Below are 22,129 nucleotides of genomic sequence, written 5' to 3' on the forward strand. Positions count from 1 at the left end.
CCTTACTTTGGTACTTCGCAGAAGTGTCCTTTATAGATGAGGGCCTTCTGCACCAATTAGAATCCCTTTTATGGGTCAGTCGAAGTGGAGGGCCACTTTTCTTCTGCAAATAGAGAACCCTTTTTGCAGGTCAGTCGAGAAGAGTGCAATATTTCTTCTGCAACCTTAAAACCCTTTTCGTGGGTCAGTCGAAGTAGTTTCTCATCTCTTGGTAAGCAAAAGGAGGAAATCTGACTATGACCACACACTGAGGCTAAGTGGGTTTCTCAATCCCACAAAGAAGGTCGAAGATATGTTTCTCTTGTGCTGCCTTCTTAAAATGGCCTCTTGAACAAAATGTGCACCATCTTTTAAATAAGCTGGTCACATGGTCTCTGACCCTGACTTCACCAGTGCTGCTCCCCTTCACTCTTCAAATATATCAACTTTTTTGGAACATGGTGTGTTCAAAGCCTGCTGGACTTTTCGCAGTCATTTTCCAAATCCTGTAGGCTTTGGCTAAATCTGCTCTCTTAAAGGTACAGTCCACGCAAATAAAATTATCTGGAAAATGGGGGAAATGTCACAATACATACAATAATTGAGCAAAGCATGTTAATTCAAATTGCATCGTGGCAGAGAGCTGAGAAAGAGACAGAACCCATCAGCAGATACTGCATTATGCTTTTCACTGGAATATGTATTATGCCTGGAGACTCATCTGCTGAGTGCCTCCAATTTCAAATGAGTCTCAAAACAAGTCAAGCAGTAACTGCAGAAAGAGAAAGGTAGTTAATATTCCAGGTCGAGGATCATTTGAACTGGGAAAGAAAGAAAAACAGTTGTTGAAATCATGTAATTAAATAAGAAAGTCGGCAAATGCAGGGATTCATTGCAAAATACAAATGAGCTGGACAAACTCAGTAGATCACGTAGGATCCATTGGAAGTAAAGGATAACCAACTTCCTATGAATATTGAATGACCTGCCTGGTTTCTCAGTTTCTCCAGCACATTTGTGTACTGTTAAAAGCATGTTCTTGTATGCACGGGCCACATCAAATTGTGCTGTGGTTGGAGGAGATACATACTTGCATGTATTGGAATACCCCTCATTAAAGATGAGATGGCACATGTTTGATGCATCTCAGCCTGATTGTGGAAATAAGCTCTATAGTCATCAGCTTCTACGTAACACAACTGTATTACATAGAAGTTCTGTGAACAATTTTGGGCTCCTCATTTAAGAAAGGATGTGGTGACATTGGAGAGGATTCAGAGGAGGAATGTTTGACAGCTCAAGGGTGGTATTCATTTGAATTTAGGTAAACAAGGGAGGAATCTCATTGAAACATTTCAAATGTTTCTTCAGATGTAGAAAAGTTGTTTCCCATAGAGCCATTGAGCATTAAAGCACAGAAAAAGGCCCCTTTCAGCCTTCCAGTCTGTGCCAAACCATTTTTCTGCCTAGTCACACTGACCAGCCCTCCATACCTCTCCCATACACATACCTGTCTAAATTCTTCTTGAATGCTAAAATTGAGCCCACATTCACCACTTCAACTGACAGCTCAATACACACTCTCACCAATCTTTGTGTGAAGAAGTTCCCCCCTGAACCTTTCCCCTTACACCCTTACCTATGTCCTCTGGTTTGTATCTCACCTACCCTCAGTGGAAAAAGTCTACCTCGATTTCCTCTATCTATTCCCCCTCATCATTTTAAATACCTCTATCAAATCTCACCTCATTCTTCAACGATAAAGGGAATAAAGTCATAACCTGTTTAACATTTCCCTGTAACTCAGTTCCTGAAGTCTGTGCCACATCCTAGTAAATCTTCCCTGAACTCTTCTATCTTACTGATATCTTTCTTATTGTTAGGTAACCAAAACTGCACACAATACTCAAAATCTTGCCTCACCATTATCTTATACAACTTTACCATAGCACCTCAACTCCTATACTCATTACTTTGATTTATGAAGGCCAATGTGCCAAAAGCTATCTTTACACACCTATTTACCTGTGACACCACTTAAGGAAATTATGCATGTGTATTTCCAGATCCCACTGTTCCACCACACTCCTCAGTGCCCGACCATTGACCACGTATACCCTTCCTTAGCTTCTCCTTCCAAATTGTAACACTTCACATTTGTCTGCATGAAAGTCCATCTGCCATTTTTCATCCCAATTTATTTTAGATGGTCCAGATCCCTCTTCAAGCTTTGAGCACCTTCCTCATTGTCAACAGCACTTTCAATCTTAGGTTCATCTGCAAACTTGCTGATCTAATTTACCACATTATCATCCAAATTATTGATATAGATGACAAACAACAATGGCCCCAGTACTGATCTCTGAGGCACACCACTGGTCACAGGCCTCCAGTCTAAGAAGCAATTATCCACCTCTAATCTCTGGCTTCTCCTGTCCAGCAATTGTCGAATCCAGTTCAGTATTTTATTTTGAATACCAAGCTTCTTAACCTTCTTGACTAACCTCTCATGTCTTTTCTTTGGCTTGGCTTCGCGGACGAAAATTTATGGAGGGGGTAAAAGTCCACGTCAGCTGCAGGCTCGTTTGTGGCTGACAAGTCCGATGCGGGACAGGCAGGCACGGTTGCAGCGGCTGCAGGGGAAAATTGGTTGGTTGGGGTTGGGTGTTGGGTTTTTCCTCCTTTGCCTTTTGTCAGTGAGGTGGGCTCTGCGGTCTTCTTCAAAGGAGGTTGCTGCCCGCCAAACTGTGAGGCGCCAAGATGCACGGTTTGAGGCGATATCAGCCCACTGGCGGTGGTCAATGTGGCAGGCACCAAGAGATTTCTTTAGGCAGTCCTTGTACCTTTACTTTGGTGCACCTCTGTCACGGTGGCCAGTGGAGAGCTCGCCATATAACACGATCTTGGGAAGGCAATGGTCCTCCATTCTGGAGACGTGACCCATCCAGCGCAGCTGGATCTTCAGCAGCGTGGACTCGATGCTGTCGACCTCTGCCATCTCGAGTACTTCGACGTTAGGGGTGTAAGCGCTCCAATGGATGTTGAGGATGGAGCGGAGACAACGCTGGTGGAAGCGTTCTAGGAGCCGTAGGTGATGCCGGTAGAGGACCCATGATTCGGAGCCGAACAGGAGTGTGGGTATGACAACGGCTCTGTATACGCTTATCTTTGTGAGGTTTTTCAGTTGGTTGTTTTTCCAGACTCTTTTGTGTAGTCTTCCAAAGGCACTATTTGCCTTGGCGAGTCTGTTGTCTATCTCATTGTCGATCCTTGCATCTGATGAAATGGTGCAGCCGAGATAGGTAAACTGGTTGACCGTTTTGAGTTTTGTGTGCCCAATGGAGATGTGGGGGTGCTGGTAGTCATGGTGGGGAGCTGGCTGATGGAGGACCTCAGTTTTCTTCAGGCTGACTTCCAGGCCAAACATTTTGGCAGTTTCCGCAAAGCAGGACGTCAAGCGCTGAAGAGCTGGCTCTGAATGGGCAACTAAAGCGGCATCGTCTGCAAAGAGTAGTTCACGGACAAGTTTCTCTTGTGTCTTGGTGTGAGCTTGCAGGCGCCTCAGATTGAAGAGACTGCCATCCGTGCGGTACCGGATGTAAACAGCGTCTTCATTGTTGGGGTCTTTCATGGCTTGGTTCAGCATCATGCTGAAGAAGATTGAAAAGAGGGTGGTGCGAGAACACAGCCTTGCTTCATGCCATTGTTAATGGAGAAGGGTTCAGAGAGCTCATTGCTGTATCTAACCCAACCTTGTTGGTTTTCGTGCAGTTGGATAATCATGTTGAGGAACTTTGGGGGACATCCGATGCGCTCTAGTATTTGCCAAAGCCCTTTCCTGCTCACGGTGTCGAAGGCTTTGGTGAGGTCAACAAAGGTGATGTAGAGTCCTTTGTTTTGTTCTCTGCACTTTTCTTGGAGCTGTCTGAGGGCAAAGACCATGTCAGTAGTTCCTCTGTTTGCGCACTGTGATTCTGGGAGAATATTCTCGGCGACACTAGGTATTATTCTATTTAGTAGAATCCTAGCGAAGATTTTGCCTGCAATGGAGCGCAACGTGATTCCCCTGTAGTTTGAGCAGTCTGATTTCTCGCCTTTGTTTTTGTACAGGGTGATGATGGTGGCATCACGAAGATCCTGAGGCAGTTTTCCTTGGTCCCAACAAAGCTTGAAAAACTCATGCAGTTTGGCATGCAGAGTTTTGCCGCCCGCCTTCCAGACCTCTGGGGGGATTCCATCCATACCTGCTGCTTTGCCACTTTTCAGTTGTTCGATTGCCTTATATGTCTCATCCAGGGTGAGGACCTCATCCAGCTCTAGCCTTAGGGGCTGTTGAGGGAGCTGGAGCAGGGCGGAATCTTGGACTGAGCGGTTGGCACTGAAAAGAGATTGGAAGTGTTCTGACCATCGGTTGAGGATGGAGATCTTGTCACTGAGGAGGACTTTGCCGTCTGAGCTGCGCAGCGGGCTTTGGACGGGGTGAGGGGCCGTACACAGCCTTTAGAGCCTCGTAGAAACCCCTGAAGTCGCCAATGTCCGCGCTGAGCTGGGTTCGTTTGGCGAGGCTAGTCCACTATCAAAGGCCTTACTAAATTCCATGTGGACAACCTCTATAGAATTTCCTCATCAACTTTCCTGGTAACCTAATTGAAAAAACTATATAAGATTGGTTAAACATGATCTACCACAAACAAAGCTATGTTAATTATCCCTAGTTAGTCCCTGGGTATCCAAACACTTGTATATCTGATTTCTTAGAACACCTTCCAATAATTTACCAACTACTGATATCAGGTTCAGTGGCCTATGAGTTTTAGGTTTATTTTTGGAGCTATTTTTAAACAACAGAACAACATGAGTGAGCTTCCCTCCAGTAGCATACCCATGACTAAGGACATTTTAAATATTTCTGCCAGAGCCCCTGAAATTTCTATATTAGCCTCCCTCAAGGTTCAATGGAATATCTAGACAGGCCCTGGGGATTTATTCATCCTTCTTTGATTTAACCCAGCAAGCACCTCCTGCTAATTAATCTGTATAGGTTCTGTACCGTCACTGCTTGTTTTCCTGACTTCTCTCAACTCTCTGCCAGTTTCCTGAATGAATACTTATGAAAATATACCATTTAAGATCTTCCACATCTATTTTTACTCCATTGATAGCCGACCACTCTGATCTTCACTCGGACCAATTTTGTCCCTTACTATCCTTTTGCTCTTAATACAACTGTAGATACCCTTAGGACTTTCCTTCACATTGTCTGCCAAAACATCTTCGTGATTTAATTTAGCCTTTGTGATTTCCTTTGAGGTATTTCTTGCATTCATTTCTGCATGTTGTATGGTGGGAAAGTTTGGGACAAGAGAGCACAACTTCAGGATTGAAGGGCATCTGTTTATAATAGAGATACAGAGGAATTTCTTTAATTAGCGGGTGATAAATCTTTGGGAATTTGTTGCCACAGGCCAAGTCATTGGGTATATTAAAGTCAGAAATTGAAAGATGTTTGATTAGCCAGCACACCAAAAGTTAGAAGGAGAAGGATGGGCAGAGGGGCTGAGTGGGACATTGGACCACCTCATAAATTAAAAAGGAAAAAACCTCCTATTAAATTTCCCCACTCCCTCCCCAACCTCCTACAAACTCAAAAAAAAGAGGGACAAGAATGGAGAACATTAAACATATAAATATTTATAGAGACCTATAAGAGAAAGGGAATGTTCGAGATTCATTTAAATTTTGATGCCAACAGTTTGTAAATATGGGGTTTATATTTCACAAAATGTATGATATTTATCTTTTAAATTAGAAGTAATTTTCTCAAGTGGACTACAACTCCAAACTTCTGCATGCCAATCTATCCATTCCCAGATCAGTATCCAACTTCCAAGTTATTTCTAGCTATTGCAAAGGCAATTAGAATAAATTTTATTTGATACATATTTATTTTTAATTTATGTTTAATCTCTCTAACATCTCCAAATAAAAATAACATTGGATCCTGTGGGAATCTTATTTGTTCTTAAATGGATAAATATTTGGGAGAATTTGGTAATATTTAGGAGGAATTTGGTAAAATTTAGAGTAGGTTACATACATACACACATTTTAAAACAGAAATACTGAAGATCTCTGGAGAACGTGATGCACATTTCACAAGTAGGTGCTAATTGAAATTATATTATAAAATGAATAGCCATTGTTTGGAACTGGAGACAGGCTGGCTACAATTACCTTTCTGCAAAGTGCTCACAGAAAGGTCCCACCTGGGATTTGTTTACAACAGCTTGACTAAGGAGAACTCCTGTTGTTTGCTGAAGATGGGGGTTTTGCAAGTGAGAGAGTCTCATGGAGAGAGAGAGAGAGAGAGAGAGAGAGAAGTTCAACAAGCTCTCTCAGCTAGTGTGTGTGACACTAGCAGCTGACAAAAGCAGCTGAACAGTGCAAGCCGGGAAGAGCTGGTTGAAACTGATGAAAAATTCCAAAGCTGTGGATGGTTGGAAGTGCTATCTGTCTGATATTTCTCTTGGAATAAGAGGAACAGAGAGGATCTCTGTGGTAACCTAAAAAAAGAGGTTCTGAAAAACCCTGATGGGGCAAGTTTCATCAGCAAGACCTTGGGGTGACTAATGGTGGTACCTCAGTTGTGGAAATCCTGGAACAACAAATCGCTCTTTGCAAACCCTACAAGATCCTTCTTGAGCAGTAAACATTTAACTTTAGAGCACCAAAGCCTGTTGAACATTTTACATGTTAAATTCTGTGCACAGTATAAGAATTGCTTGCATCCAGAAAACTTGGAAGAAGGAGAAGTGAGATTGAACTGTGAACCAAAGACTTTTCTTTAGTTTACACACACATTACATACACGTGCGCTTGGAATTAGAAGGGGGTTAATTTGGGTTAATTAAGTATAGAGGTAAGTTAAAGTTTGATTCTGTTTTCATGTTTAAAGTTCATTAAAAATAACTTTTGTTTTAAAAACTACTTGTCTTGGTGATTTTTGGGGTCCTTTGGGCTTGTAACAGTTCTAATAAATTACCTATTTCAAACCAAAAAAGTTTAATTGTGGAACACTGCAAGTCAAAAGCAAAAGAGTGCCGAGTTCTTGTCCACATTTAAAACATAAATTTGAGTAAGTATAATTCATATTATATAACTTTTGTGGTGTTAAATGTAACTGATGAATAAAATTAAATAGAGCTAACCAATATCTCACATTTAATGTACTTTTCATACTCTCGCTACATATCTCAATCCATCTTCGTTCATCTATTTGCTTTTTTAAATCTACTTCCCATTTATGTCTTGATTTATGAACTCCTTCCTTTTGAGTTTTCTTTTATAATAATTTATACATCTCTGAAATAAATTTCTTTAGATCTCTAGTACATAATAATTCTACTCTGTCTCCATTGGTAATATTAAATCTTGACCCAAAATTTCACAAAAAATCTCTTGATTTGATAATAACAAAATTTTGTATTTTCCAATATCTTAAACTTTTCCTTCATTCTACTAAAAGTAATAAATTTCCTAGCTTCAAAATATTTTAAAAAATTTTTTATATAATTTTTCCAAATCTTTAAAAATTAATTTTCTATAGAAAATGCAATAAGACTATTTTGAAATAAAGGCATCCTTCCAGACTTTAAACCTCCTCCTCCAATCACTTTATCAACTTTATTCCAAAGTTTAATTATTCTCTATTTGCAATTAACAACCTTGCATTCCATTTATAAATAAAAGGTTGTGGATCTGTTTCTCCTATTTTATCAAGTTCTATATTTATCCATGCTGGAACATTATTTAACTCATACATTACATTAATAAACCTCAATTGTGCTGCTTTAAAATAATTCATAAAATTAGGGAGCTATAAAAATTCCTAAATCATATTTACACGTCAATTTCTCCAAAGAAACACTAGCCATTTTCCATTTCCATAAAAATGTTCTAACACAAACATTTAATTACTTAAATAATTTTTTGGTAATTGAAATGGAAATTGATTGAAATAAATATTGCATTCGGGGAAAAACATTAATCTTAACACAATTTACTCTACCTATTAAAGTAATGGGTAACATATTCCATCTTTCCAAATACTCTTTAATTTTCTTTAATAAAGATAAATAAGTTAATTTAAATAATTTTGTCAATTCTGATTGCACACGAATACCTAACTATTTTATTCCAAGATCTGGCCATCTAGATTCAATTACTTCCTTACATTTCTCATCATCCCCATTAACTAAATACATAATTTCACTTTTATCCCAATTAATTTTATAACCTGATATATCTCCATATACTTTCATTTTAATTTTATGTTGTTTCAAAAAAATTAAAGGATCTGTTAAATAAAATAAATCAAAACATCATCTGCAAATAAATTTATTTTATATTCTTCTTGCTTCACCTTAATACCCAGAATCTTTGAATCCTGTCTTATTATTTCAGTTTACAGTTCTATTGCTAAAACAAATAAAGTTGGTGACAATGGCCAACCCTGTCTACTTGATCTAGTTCATTCAAAAGATGTTGAAATCTGTCTTTTTGCAGTAGGTATTTTGTACATTTTAACACAATCTATAAATATTGAACCCAATCTACATTTCTCCAGAACTTTAAAGAGGAAATCCCCTTATAATCTATCAATTACTTTTCAGCATCCAAAGTCACTACCACACTCAGATCTCTCCTTTTTTGAACCAAATGTATCAAAATAATAAACTTCGCTACCTTATCTGCAGATTTCTGACCCTTAACAAATCCAGTTTGATCCATATGCATTAATTTTGGTAATATTTTATAATTAATATTTAATAATGAAATTGGTCGATAAGATACTAGTTTCATTGGGTCTTTCGGAATTGCTGTAATGATTACAATTAAAAAAGATTCTGGCGCAGTAATGATCTTCATAGCATAATTTAACACCTCCATAAATAGAATTATTACAAGATCTTTAAATTTCTTACAAAATTCTACAGGAAATCCATGTTCTCCTGGCAATTTGTTATTTTGCATTGAACTCATTACCTCACTAATTTACCTTGCTGTAAATACTACATTCAAATCTTTCTGTACCTGATCATTTAAACTGGGTAAAGTAACTTGAGATAAAGACTTATCAATCCCATTCTGAATGATAAAATTCAGAATAAAATTCCTTAAACACATCATTTATTTCTTGTGGCTTATATGTAATAGTCCCCAAAGATTTTTTAACTGCATTAATCACTCTAGACGTCAATTGCCATGCTAAAACTTTATGAGCTCTTTCTCCTAATTCTTAATATCAATTTTTAGATCTTTGAATTAATTTTTTTCAGCTCTATATATCTGAATAGTATCATATTGAAGTTTTTTAATTAATTAATTGATTTTTCTTTTCTTTAGAAGGATTAATTTGTAAATTGTTTTCTAATTTACCTACGTCCTGGTCTAACTGCTTTGTCTCTTTTATATATTCCTTTTTTAATTAGCCCAGTAACTTACTACAGTTCAACTCTTATTATTTGAAATGTTTGGGACCAGATCCATTTCAGGTCAATGTTTTTTTTTGATGAAACGGTCATTTTTTAAAAACAGCAAATCACTTATAACCATGTTTATACAACAACAAACAACAAGGGAAGGTTTATTAAGCATTCAAATAAAGTTTAATTCTCATAAAAAACATGCTGACCACTGCCGATCACTGACACTTCCCCACTGAAGCTCTGCTAATGCTGGGAGCCCGAGATTCCACTCCTGCCGGGGTGCCTGAGGTCCCCGCTGCCACCAAGAGCCTGAAGTCTGCTGCTGCCATCACTGAGAGCCCTGAGGTCCGCTGCTGCAAGCGCTGGGGGTCTGAGGTCTGCTGCTGCCATCACTGAGAGCCCTGAGGTCTGCTGCTGCAAGCGCTGGGGGTCTGAGGTCTGCTGCTGCTGGTGCCAGGGGCCCAAGGTCTACTGCGCTGCTGCCATTGTTGGGAGCCCGAGGTCCACTGCTATAGGTGCTGAGAGCCTGACGTCCATTGCTGCTGGTGCCAGGGGCCTGAGGTCCACTGTGCTGCTGCTGGTATTGGGAGCCTGAGGCCTGCTGCTATAGGCACTGGGAACCGAAGGTCCACTGCTGCTGGTGCCAGGGGCCTGAGGTCTGCTGCTGGAAGCCCATCCCTGGTCGGTTTGGCTCTGAAAAAAATGAGGATTTCAGATATTTTTGTTTAACTGAAGATTTCGGAGAATCCGATTTCAGATGAACAGAGTTGTACTGTATTTGACCTCCTATATATGCTTTTAATGCACCCCAAATTATATACTTTTTATGTATTGAATTATCAGCTCATGATTAAACAGCGGAATAGACTCGATTTGCAGAATAGCCAATATCTGCTCCTATGTCTTATGGTTTCTGGATATTATAGGATGGTCTGTAATGCCACCGATGTATTCTTTATTGTTAATTGAGCAGGACATCACTTTTAAAGAAGGGCTAGCACTTATGCATTCCCTGCACATTCTTTACAGATATCCCAAGGCTCTTTATGCCACATTAACTATCCACGAGAGGAATGTGAACCATAGCCAATGATACTTAAGGCAGTAATCGGACTCAGGTGGTGGTTAGTTGGAAATGAGACATCATGTATCAGAGAAAATTACTGACCAGTTCAGTACAGTCTCATAAACAACCCAAGACATTAGGGAAAAAGCTATGAGCATCTCTTATCAGCATCATACATGAAGGACTCAATGGTTGATGGTACTTTTGCCTAAGTGTTACCGCATTTGAGGTGATGGAAATTTTCCCTTGCAGACTCCCCCCCACCCCCAAACAAAATAGAGAAACAGGATAAAATTGTCCTCCTATTGGAATATTGTGAGAGAAAAAAAACATAAATTGGAAAGGAAGCATCAAAATTTTGCCATGATGTAAAATTGTGATGTGAATGGTTTTTGAGGAAGGCCACCCTTCTGTAATGCAGTGGTAAACTAATGGAGTGATAGCCTTATAAATGAAGCAACATGGAGGAAACCTCACCTTACTGCTCTGTTCAAGTTCATTATGATCTGACTGTATATATACAACACAATGAAACTGCATTCTCTGGACCATGGTGCACACATATACACAAACGATACACAGTACACAATAATCACATGTATACATAAGGAGATCATTTAAAAAACACACACACACACACACACACACACACACACACACACACACACACACACACACACACACACACACACACACACACACACACACACACACACACACACACACACTTTTCTTTTAAATGATTTACCTGGTTTCAGGAAACTGTTCATCAATCTCACAGCCTACATGAAGAAGGTATTTCCCAGTCTGGCAGTCCTGATTTTGATGCTCCTATATTCCATCCTGATGGTAGTGGGTCAAAGATACTGTGTAAATCACAAAAATCTGTAGAGACCATGGTTGAAGTAAAAACACAAAATGCTGGAGAAATTCAGCTGGTCAAACAGTGTCCTTTATGTGGCAAAGGTAAAGAAACATAACCAACATTTTGGGCTTGAGCCCTTCCTTCATCAAGGTATGAAAGGGTGTCGGCGGGCGTCCGAGCAAAAGGATGAGGCGAAAGGGGGAGGTGGCAAAGGCAGGAGATGATAGGTGGAGAAGAGCAATGATTAGGGGGAGGAGGGATGGCTGGGTGGCTGGAGGGGGAAGGGAGGGGAGAACTGGAAAAACTGGAAAGAGGAGGGAAAAAAAGGGAAGCTGCTTAGCAGAAAGGAGAGAAATCGATGTTAATGCCACCTGGCTGGAGAAAGAAGGTGTTCCTCCAATCTGTGGGTGGTCAAGTTGGGACAGGACATTCGGCCAAGGAGCAGGCATGCGAGTATGGGATTGTGACTCAGCATTGAAATGGTTGAGAGGCCTTTGTTGTGGCGGAGGTGTTTATAGATACTGTGTGCTGGATGATAGGGATCCTCTATAATTCTTTGAGCCTTATTCAAGCAATGCTCCTTGGAGATATTGTCATTAAGAAAAGGGAGACCCCAGTGATCTGGCCACTTTGATGATTCTCTGCATTGACTTCCAGTTCGATGTTTTCCAGCCACCATAACACTCAATGACGCAGCTATGTGGGACACTTTCAACTGTGCTCGTGCAAAGAGTTGTCAAGATGGAGTCCAGTTTCCTTGCCTTTCTCAATCTCGTTAGGAAGTGTAGCTGCTGCTGTGCCCTTCCCAACTAATGAAGGGGTACTGTGGCAATTGAAACTTCCTGATGCCTTTGGTATGTAAATATAGTGAAATAATGCATCACATGTATTGAGTATGAGGTAATGTGTTAAAGCAGAAGAATATATATTTAATACCATAGAATGATAGAATATTACAGCAGAGAAAACAGGTCCTTCGGCTCTTCTAGTCTGTGCCAAACTGTTCTCCCTAGTTCCATTGACCTCCACTCATTCCATATCCCTCCATGCATCTCCCATCAATGTACCTGTCCATCCATGGCCACTTGTTCCATACTCCCACCAATCTCTATGTTTCCCCTAAACCTCTCCCCTTTCACCTTTAACCTATGGTTTGTACCTCACTCTACCTATATCTATCATATTTTTTCTATTCTCCACTCATCCTTCTATGCTCTAGGGAATTAAGTCCTAATCTGTTTTAACATTTCTCTGTGACTCAGTTCCTCATGTCCCAGCAACATCCTCATAAATCTTCTCTCCACTCTTTCAATTTTATTAATATCTTTCCTGTAAGGTGACCAAAACTGCACACTATACTCCAAAATTGACCTCACAAACATCTTAGACAACTTTACCATAACAACCCAACTCCAATGCTCAATACTTTGATTTATGAAGGTCAACGTGACAAAAGCTCTTTACAACCCTATCTACCTCTGATGCCACTTTCAGGGAACTAGGTATCTGATTTCTCAGATCCCTCTGTTCTACCACACTTCTCAGTGCCCGACCATTTACTGTGTATGCCCTTTCCTGGTTTGTCCTTCCATAATGCAACACCTCACACTTGTCTGCACTAAATTCCATCTGCCAATTTCCAGCCCATTTTTTCAGCTGGTCGATATCCCTTTGCAAGAGTTGAAAGCCTTCCTACAATCTTTGTGTCATCTAAAAACTTCAGAGAAGTTTTTAAAAATGGCAGCACTGCCGGAGTTGCTGTAACGGCAGCGCTGCCACAGGTATGGGCCTGCAAAGAGCAGAAAGCAGAGATACAGAACTCCCCTGTGGGGTCCAACTGCCTAGTCTGACTGCCATTGGCTCTGTACAGGCTTCAAACAGCCTGTTAAAGCAGTCAATGGTGGTTTATTTTTAAAACCCTGCGACCACGGAGCCTGGGCCAAAGATGGCACTGCCTATGATGGACATGAGGGATTGCAGACTCTGTAGACTGCACAGAGACCAGAAAATGGGGAGATCACTCCCCCCCCCATTTTGAGAAGGAGAACGAGAGGAGATGACCCATGGGGCAGTGACCATGCTGGCAGGTCAACTAGGGGCTCTGATGCTGAAGATCACACAGGCGGAGGGCTGTTGGTGACTCGAGATGAGGAACCCAAGCAGGCTGCTGGCTGCTGTCAACTGTGTTCAAGGGTCCCGTACCATGGCTCAAGACTGAATGAAGGGGTACCAGTTATCGGAATCAAGATGCGAGAGGGTGCCGAGAATGTGAAAGCTTCCTCACATTTTCGAGTTGCCAATGGTTTGGACTGATGGCTGTGTGGCTACAGAGACTGCAAATGTGCGAGAGGTCAATCCATGGGCCCTCAGTCATTCTGGAGGGATTCTCTTTTGTTTCTCTTTTACTGACCGTTGTAGTGCAGGGCAATTTGTGCTAATGGCGAATCATTGATAAAGGAAATTCTGTGTAATAGCACATTTTTTTTGTTTTATTGAATGACAACAAAATAATTTTGAATCTTGAATCTTGAAACTTGCTGATCCAATTTACCAAATTATCACCCAGATCTTTGATATCGATGGCAAACAACAATGAACGCAGCACCGATCCCTGAGGCACACCACTAATCACAGGCCTCCAGCCAGAAAGGCAATGATTCACTACCACTCTCTGGCTTCTTCTATAAAGTCAATGTCAAATCCAGTTTAATATATAATCATGAATGTTGAGTGAAAAAATCCAGTTTAATACATAATCATGAATGCTGAGTGACTGAACCTTCCTGACTAACCTTCCATGTGGCACCTTGTGCAGACCTTGATAAAGTTCATGTGGACAATATCCACAGCCTTTCCTTCATCAACATTCCTGGTAACCTCCTCGAAAAACTCAATGAGATTCGTTAAACAGGACCTACAATGCGCAAAGCCATGTTGGCTAACTAGAATCAGTCCTTGACTATCCAAATACGTGCCTAACCAATCTCTTAGAACACCTTCCAATGACTTACCTACCACTGATGTCAAGCTCACTGGCCTATAATTTCCTGGGTTATTTTTGGAGCCTTATTTAAACAACGGGTAAATATGAGATACCCTCCAATTCCTTACCTGTGGCTATAAGGACATTTTAAATATGTCTGCCAGGGTCCTTGCAAACTCTGCACTAGCTTCCCTTGAGATGAGGGAATATCTTGTCAGGACCTGGGGGTACATCCACCTTTATTTGCACAAGATAGCAAGAACCTGCTTCACTTAATCTACATAGGTTCGATGACCACACTGCTTGTTTGCCTCATTTCTCTAGACTCCGTGACTGTTTCCCGATTAAATAAAGATGCAAAGAAAAACTCACCCATCTCTGATGGCTTCGTACATGATCTTCAAGAGTACCAATTTTGTTCCTTTCTAGTCTCCTCTATACCTGTATAGGCCCTTAGGATTTCCATTTACCTTGTCTGCCAAAGTAATCTCAGGTCTTCTTTTAGTCCTCCTGAGATTGATTTTTTTCTCACCTGCATCTTTATTCTCCTTGAGTACCATGTTGCCTATACCTGCTAGACATCTCTCTCTTCTTAACCATATCCCCAATAACCCTCAAAAACCAAGGTTCCTTATGGTTGCTACCTTTGCCTTTAAATCTTACAGGAACATACAATCTTTGTGCTCTCAAAATCTCAGCTTTGTAGGCCTTCTACTTACCATACACATTCTTGCCAGTAAACAGCTTGTCCCAATCCACACTTTACAGATCCTTTCTCATTTGATCAAAATTGACCTTTCTCCAATTTAGAATCCCAATCCGAGGACCAAACTTATCCTGATCCATAATTATCTTGAAACTAATGGTGTTATGATCACTGGTCCCATAATGTTTCCCTACACTTAATTCTGCCACCTGTCCTGTCTCATACCCCAATAGGAGATCCAGTATTATACTCTTTCATGTAAGTACCTTGATATTTTGATTTATTTCAAGATTTGCAGATTCTTTTATTGTCACATAATAAAATAGAAAATTTAATATTACTTGAAATTTCCTTTAGTCTGCCATAAGGCAGACAAAGATTTGTCATCTACATAAATTGCACAGTGCCCCTTACAGTCAGAGAAAGAGAAGCAAAAGAGAGTCCCTTCAGAGTCATTGAGTTTCCGTGCTTTCACCTCCAGCAATCCTACAGCCTCTGCACCCACACAGCCTTCATTTCAAGCCAGTGGAAGCCCGAGCTCCTGATGCACACCTCTGACAAAATTATCAAACCACCAGCACCCCCGGCACCCTCTTGCATATCGGTTCTGACACCTGGTACTCTTGCAGTCATTCTGGAGTTAGACTGCAGCACTCCCACAGCCTGATGACTGTCCCTTGATTGCAGTCACCAGCAGTCCATAGGCTGCGTGGGTTCCTCATCTCGAGTCAGGAACAGCCCGCCACTTGTGTGCTCTTCAGCTGCACAGCCCGATTGGGTCCCATGGGTCATCTCCTCTGCTTCTCTTTCTCAAATGGGGGTCATCTCCCAATTTTCTGGTGCCCTGTGGTAGTCCTCTGCTTCTCAGGAGTTAGCGAACTCTCAAGGCCACTGCTGAACATAGGCGCCTTCATCTTGCATCCAAACCCCATGGCCAGGTTTTAAAGTAAACCACCATCAGCTCTTTTAACAGGCCATGTACTGAGCCGCTGGTAGTTAGAGTGGGCAGCAGAACCCTGTGAAAGAGTGCAATGTCTCTACTCTCCCTGTTCATGGGTCCACGCCTGCAGTAGCGTTGCCATTAAAGCAGCTCTGACTGGGTTTTTTCTTTGGAAAACATCCCTGAACACATTTGACAAACTGTAAGCCATCCATCCCTTTTACAGTCAATATGTGGAAGGATAAAATCACAATTTTATGTTTCCTGCAGCTGTCTGCTATCTCCCTGCAGATTTCATGCTTCAATTCTCGTCAATCATCGTCTATAATACAACCCAATTAATGTGGTCATACCTTTCCTGCTCCACAGCTCCACCCATCAAATCTTAATAGATGAGCCCTTTCATCTGTCTTGTCTGACCACAGCTGTGATGTTTTCCCTGATGAGCAATGCTACATCTCTCCCTTTTATGCCTTCCACTCTATCGCATCTGAAACAATGGAATCTGGGCACATTGAGCTGCCAGTCCTGCCCCTCCTGCAACTAAGTTTCACTAATTGACTAACATTCAAATTCCATATGCCAACCCATGTTCCAAGCTTGTCTGCCTTTCCTGCAATTCTCCGTGCATTGAAATAGATGCACGTGAGATTATTTCCATCAGACACAATCATTTGAATCTGGCTTCTGTATATGCAGTCTTAACATTTTTTTTTCCTCCTCCACTCCACTATCTGTCCTGACGCTCTGGTTCCCATTCCCGTGCAAATCTAGCAAACCTTCACGCAAGGATATTTATCCCCCTCCAGTTCAGATGCAAACTGCCCTGTAAGTACAGGTCCCACTTTCCCTGGAAGAGAGCCCAATGAGCCAGAAATCTGAAGCCTCGCCTCGTCCACCATCTCTTTAGCCACTTGTTAAGCTGCATTATCCTCCTATTTGTAGCCTCACTAGTGTGATCCTGAGATCACAACCCTGGAGGTCCTGTTCTTCAACTTCACACTAACTCCCTGCAGGACCTCCTCACCCTTCCTACCCATGACCTTACATGGAACAAGATATCTGGCGACTCTACCCTCCCTCTCGGAAATGCTGTGAACTTGATCTGGCATATCCCAGACCCCTGGCACCTGGGAGACAAAATCTGAGATTCTCAATCTCTTCCACATAACCTCTTATCTGTTCCCCTCACTATTGAATCCCCTATTACTACTTTCAAGATCTCTGTTCATCTCAAAGGGTTTTAACAGCTAGTGAAATATTTTTAAAATTCACTCAATGATTTGGTGCAAAATGCAACAGGTAATTCCCACACTGTGAATTCCTCCATTAAACCGATAATAACCAGGTCATATTGGTGCTAAGTGAAGTATAAACAGAGCAATATCGAGGATAACTCTCTTTCCCAATGCAGTCTTTATTAATGTCGAGTCTTTTGTGTGAAATTTGAATATGCAGTCTTCTTTCTCATGACCACAGAACCAGCCAAGGCTGATAATGATTGTTTCATTGCCTTTGTGATCTGATTTAGAGTAAATTATTAACCAAACCTCAGTGTTTCCTTCTATCTGAGCTTCCAGTGGAGGGTCAGGCTAAGGTTGTGCTGTTATATTCTGCTGACCTTTGCAGAAAATAAAGTATCCTTTATAAAACCAATTAAATTGTGGAATCTCTCCATTGTACCATGTCGACGGAATCATGAAGAAGGCTTGCCAGCCACTATACTTCTTGAGGAGATTGAGGGGATTTGGTATTTTACCAAAGACTCTTGCAAATTTCTACAAGTGTACTGAGGAAAGCATTCTGACTGACTGCATCACTGACTGGTATGGACAGGACAGGAAAAGACTACAGCGCATTGTGAACTCGACCTGCACCATCATGGGCATCAATCTTTTCTCCATCAAATACATCTACAAGAGGTGGTGTCTTAAGAATACAGCCTCTATCTTGAATGACCTCAGCACCCAAGCCGTGCCCTATTCATTCTGCTACCATCAGGATGGAGATACAGGAGCTTGAAGACGGATACCCAACAGAACAGAAACGGCTTCTTCCCCACCTGTAATGCTGCCTCAAAACAATGAATTTCATGACAAGTTCATGATTAATAAATTCTGATTCAGATTCTGATTCTTCTGATTCATTGTTGCTAGTTGGTTTCCACCCGTAATTAGAAATGCACCCCTCATATCCACAAAAATATAAACTCCCATAAGTGGTATTAGATTCCCCTCCCCCCAAACTCTCTCCCCCATGAATTGTCCTTTTTCTTGATAAAAATACATCTGCTCTGTTTCTCTCTTCCCAAATTAATATAACCTTTCAGTACTGCTTTCTTCCTTCTGTTGTATCTACGTGTTTTTCAATACCACCATTTGATTTTCTTTATACGGTGGACAGAATTGTGTACTGTACGCCAAATATGTCACTGCAAAAGGAAATAGATCCTATATGGTTTAAATACTTCAGTCACTTTTTAAAAGATTTGCCAGCTTGGGACTACCTGGCTTCACTCAGGACTAGAATCGTGAAAGGGCGTTGGAGAAATTGTTGAACTATATTGGTGGATAAAGTATTCCTTCGGGTATGAGGTGAGGTAGGCAGCAGTAATGGTGAGGGGGTCAGCAGCTGTAGTGGTGGTGAGAACGATGATCAGCTGTGGAAACAGACAAGGAGGAGGTGGAGCAGCGTCAATGGGCGAAGCGGATTCGAGTGGTCTGCATGAGAAGAGTGGTGTGGAGCCTAGGCCCGGTGGGGGCCAGTGGAGCAGTAGTCACCGCGGAGTGAAGTCCAGGCCAGAGAGACTGCTCTAATTTTGGTTGTAGCATACAATAGTTATAAAACTAGTATTGCTGGTCATGTATCACTATTATCAGTGATCTCCTGGAGCTTTGCTCAATTGCCACTAGGGAGTCTGGGAGGAATTTTTCAAAGTTTTTTTTCCCCTGGAATTGGCTACATGTTTTGTTTTGCCTTCCACCAGGAGCCACACAAGCAGCATAAATAGGCAGAGAGTGGTGCTGTTGTGAGATAGAGTGAGTGGGATAGAGATAGAGAGAGTGGGGGTAAAGAGAGATAGAGAGTGTGGAGAATGGAGCCCAGGGCAGTGGAATGCTCTTCTTGTTTGATGTGGATTGTTAGAGAAGTCAATAGTTTGCCTGATGATTACAAATGTGAGACGTGCATCCAGCAAATGCTTCTGACAAGCTGTGTTGAGGCTTTGGAGCAAGGTTGATAGATAGGAATTACAGGGAGACTATTGCACCTAGGAGATAGGTTCAGAAGGGTTACAGTTAAGAGAGGGAGCAGGCAAGTAGAGCAGGGCCACCCAGTGGGTGGCTGCATGAGAAACAAGTATGCCGCTTGAATACTGTTGAGGGTAAACAGATCTCTGGCATGGAGTCAGGTGCTGTGGCTAAAAAGGGAAGGGGGGGGGGGAAGATGCAAGCTGTAGTGATAGGGGATTCCATAGTTAGCAAGTTAGATGAGAGTTGCTGTGGAGGATGGTATGTTGTCTCCCTGGTTCCAGGGTCCGGGATATCTCAGATCAAATTCACGACATTCTTAGGTGGGAGGGTGAGCAGCCAGATGTTGTACTCTATGTAGGGACCAATGACATAGGTAGGAAGGGTGAGGAGGTCCTGCAAGGAGAGTTCAGGAAGTTAGATGCTAGGGTGAAGAAGAGGACCTCAAGGGCAGTGATCTCAGGATTGCTTCTGGCACCACGTGTTGGAGAGATTAGGAAAAGGAGGACAAAGTAGCTTAACATGTGGCTGGAGACATAGTGTAGGAGGGAGTCTTCAGGTTTCTAGATCACTGGGCTCTGTACCAGGGAAGGTGGGATCTGTACCGATGAGATGGATGCATCTGATCTGGAAGGGGATTATTATCCTTGTGGGTAGGTTTGTTAGACTGTCCCAATGGATTTAAACTAGATTTGCAGGGGAAGGATAACCAGAATGTTAGAGCAGTTAGTGAGAAGGAAGAGGATAAAGGTCATGTGAGAACTGCATGTATAGACAAAAATCAAAGGTTTGTACAATTTTCCCAGGTGTATTTATTTTGCAAGAAATATCGTTAGTATGTTGACAAGCTTAGGGTATGGATTGACATGTGGGATTATGATATTCTTCCTATTAGTGAGACTTGGTTGCAGGAGGGGCAGGACAGGCAGCTTAATGTTCTGGGGTTCCATTGCTTCAGACGTGATAGAGGGGGAGGGATGAAAGGGGAAGGAGTGGCATTGCTAGTGAGGCAAAATATATCAGTTGTGCAAAGTCAGGACCACCAGGAGAACTTGTCTACAGAGTGGAGTTAAGGAACAGGAAAGGTGTAACCACACTGATGGGTTGTATTATAGACCGCCCAATAGTCAGAGAGAATTGGAGGAGCAAATCTGTAGAGAGATAGCAGACTGATGTAGGAAGCAGAACGTTGTGATAGTTGGAGATTTTAACTTTCCACATTTTGACTGCGACTCCCATACTATAAAAGGACTGGATGGCTTGGAGTTTGTGAAATGTGTTCAAGAAAGTTTTCTAAATCAATACCAATGAGAAAGGATGTAATACTTGATCTCCTATTAGGATACAAGGCAGGTCAGGTGACAGATGTATGTGTAGGCGAACATTTTGGGTCCAGTGACCATATTGTCATTACCTTCACCATTTATAGAAAAGGATAAGTCTGGTCCTCATGCTGGGATTCTCAATTGGAGAAAGGCAAATTTTGTGGAAATGAGAAAGGATTAGGAGTGGTTTGGGATATGTTGCTTTATGGCAGGGGTGTATAAGGAAAGTGGATGGCCTTCAAAGGTAAAATTTTGAGAGTGCAGAATTTTTATGTTCCTGTTAGGATTAAAGGGAAAGTTACTAGTCATAGGCAACCCTGGTTTTCAAAGGATATCAGTTATCTTGTTAAGAAAAATAGAGAGGTGTGTAGCAAGTATAGGCAACAAGAAGCTTATGAGGTACTTAAAGAGCATAAAATGCAAGAAAATACTCAAGACATATATCAGGAAGGCAACAAGAAGGCATGAGGTTGCTCTAGCTGATAATATGAAGGTAAACCCAATGGTGTTTGATAAATATATTAAAATTAATAAGATAATAGGTGACAAAATTGGTTCCTTAGAAGATCATGTGTGGATCCTCAAGAAATGGGGAACCGTTGTTGCTTGTTGTATATTAATGACCTGGATGATAAAGTGATTTGGATCAACAAGTTTGCTGATGACACAAAGATATGGGGCATTTTGGACAGTGAGCAGGGTTATCAAAGCTCGCAGAAAGATCTGGACTAGTTAGGAGATGGGCCAGAAAGTGGCAGATGGAGTTTAATGCAGACACGGATGAGGTGATGCATTTTGGAAGGGAAAACCAAGGTAGGAGATATACAGTAAATGATAAGACACTGAGGAGTGTGGATGAGCAGACGGATCAAGGAGTGGAGATACATTGTTCCCTGAAGGTGGACTCGCATGTGGACAAGTTTGTTAAGAAACCTTTTGGGATCTTAGCCTTTATAAATTAAAGTATTGAATATAAGAGTTGGGATGTTATGTTGAAGTTATTTATGACATTGGTGAGGCTAAATTTGGAATATTGTGTGCAGTTCTGAGCACCAGCTACAGGAAGGATATCAAGATTGAAAGAGTGCAGAGAAGATTTACTAGAATGTTGCTGGGTCTTCAGGGTTTGAGCTAAATAAGTTAGAACTTTATTCCTTAGAGTGAAGAAGAATAAGGGGATATCAAGATTATGAAAGACATAGACAGAGTGGATGTGAGTTGGGGTTTTTTCCACTTCTATTGGGGCAGATGAATACGAGAGGTCATAATTGTGAGCTGAAGGGGGAGAGTTTTAGTGGGGAACATTAGGGCAAGTTTTTTCACTCAGAGGGTGGTGGGAGTGTGGAATGAGCTGCCATCTGGTGTAGTGAATGTTGGCTTGATCATGAGTTTTAAGAGTAAGTTGAATAGATGCATGGATGTGAGAGGAACGGAGGGTTATGGTAAGGAAACAGGTCTGTGGGACTAGGGAGTTGATGGTCAACACAGACTAGAGGGACCGAATGGCCTGTTTTCTGTGCTGCAGCATT

Source organism: Narcine bancroftii, chromosome 2 (assembly GCF_036971445.1).
Source record: "Narcine bancroftii isolate sNarBan1 chromosome 2, sNarBan1.hap1, whole genome shotgun sequence".
Taxonomy (NCBI): Eukaryota; Metazoa; Chordata; class Chondrichthyes; order Torpediniformes; family Narcinidae; genus Narcine; species Narcine bancroftii.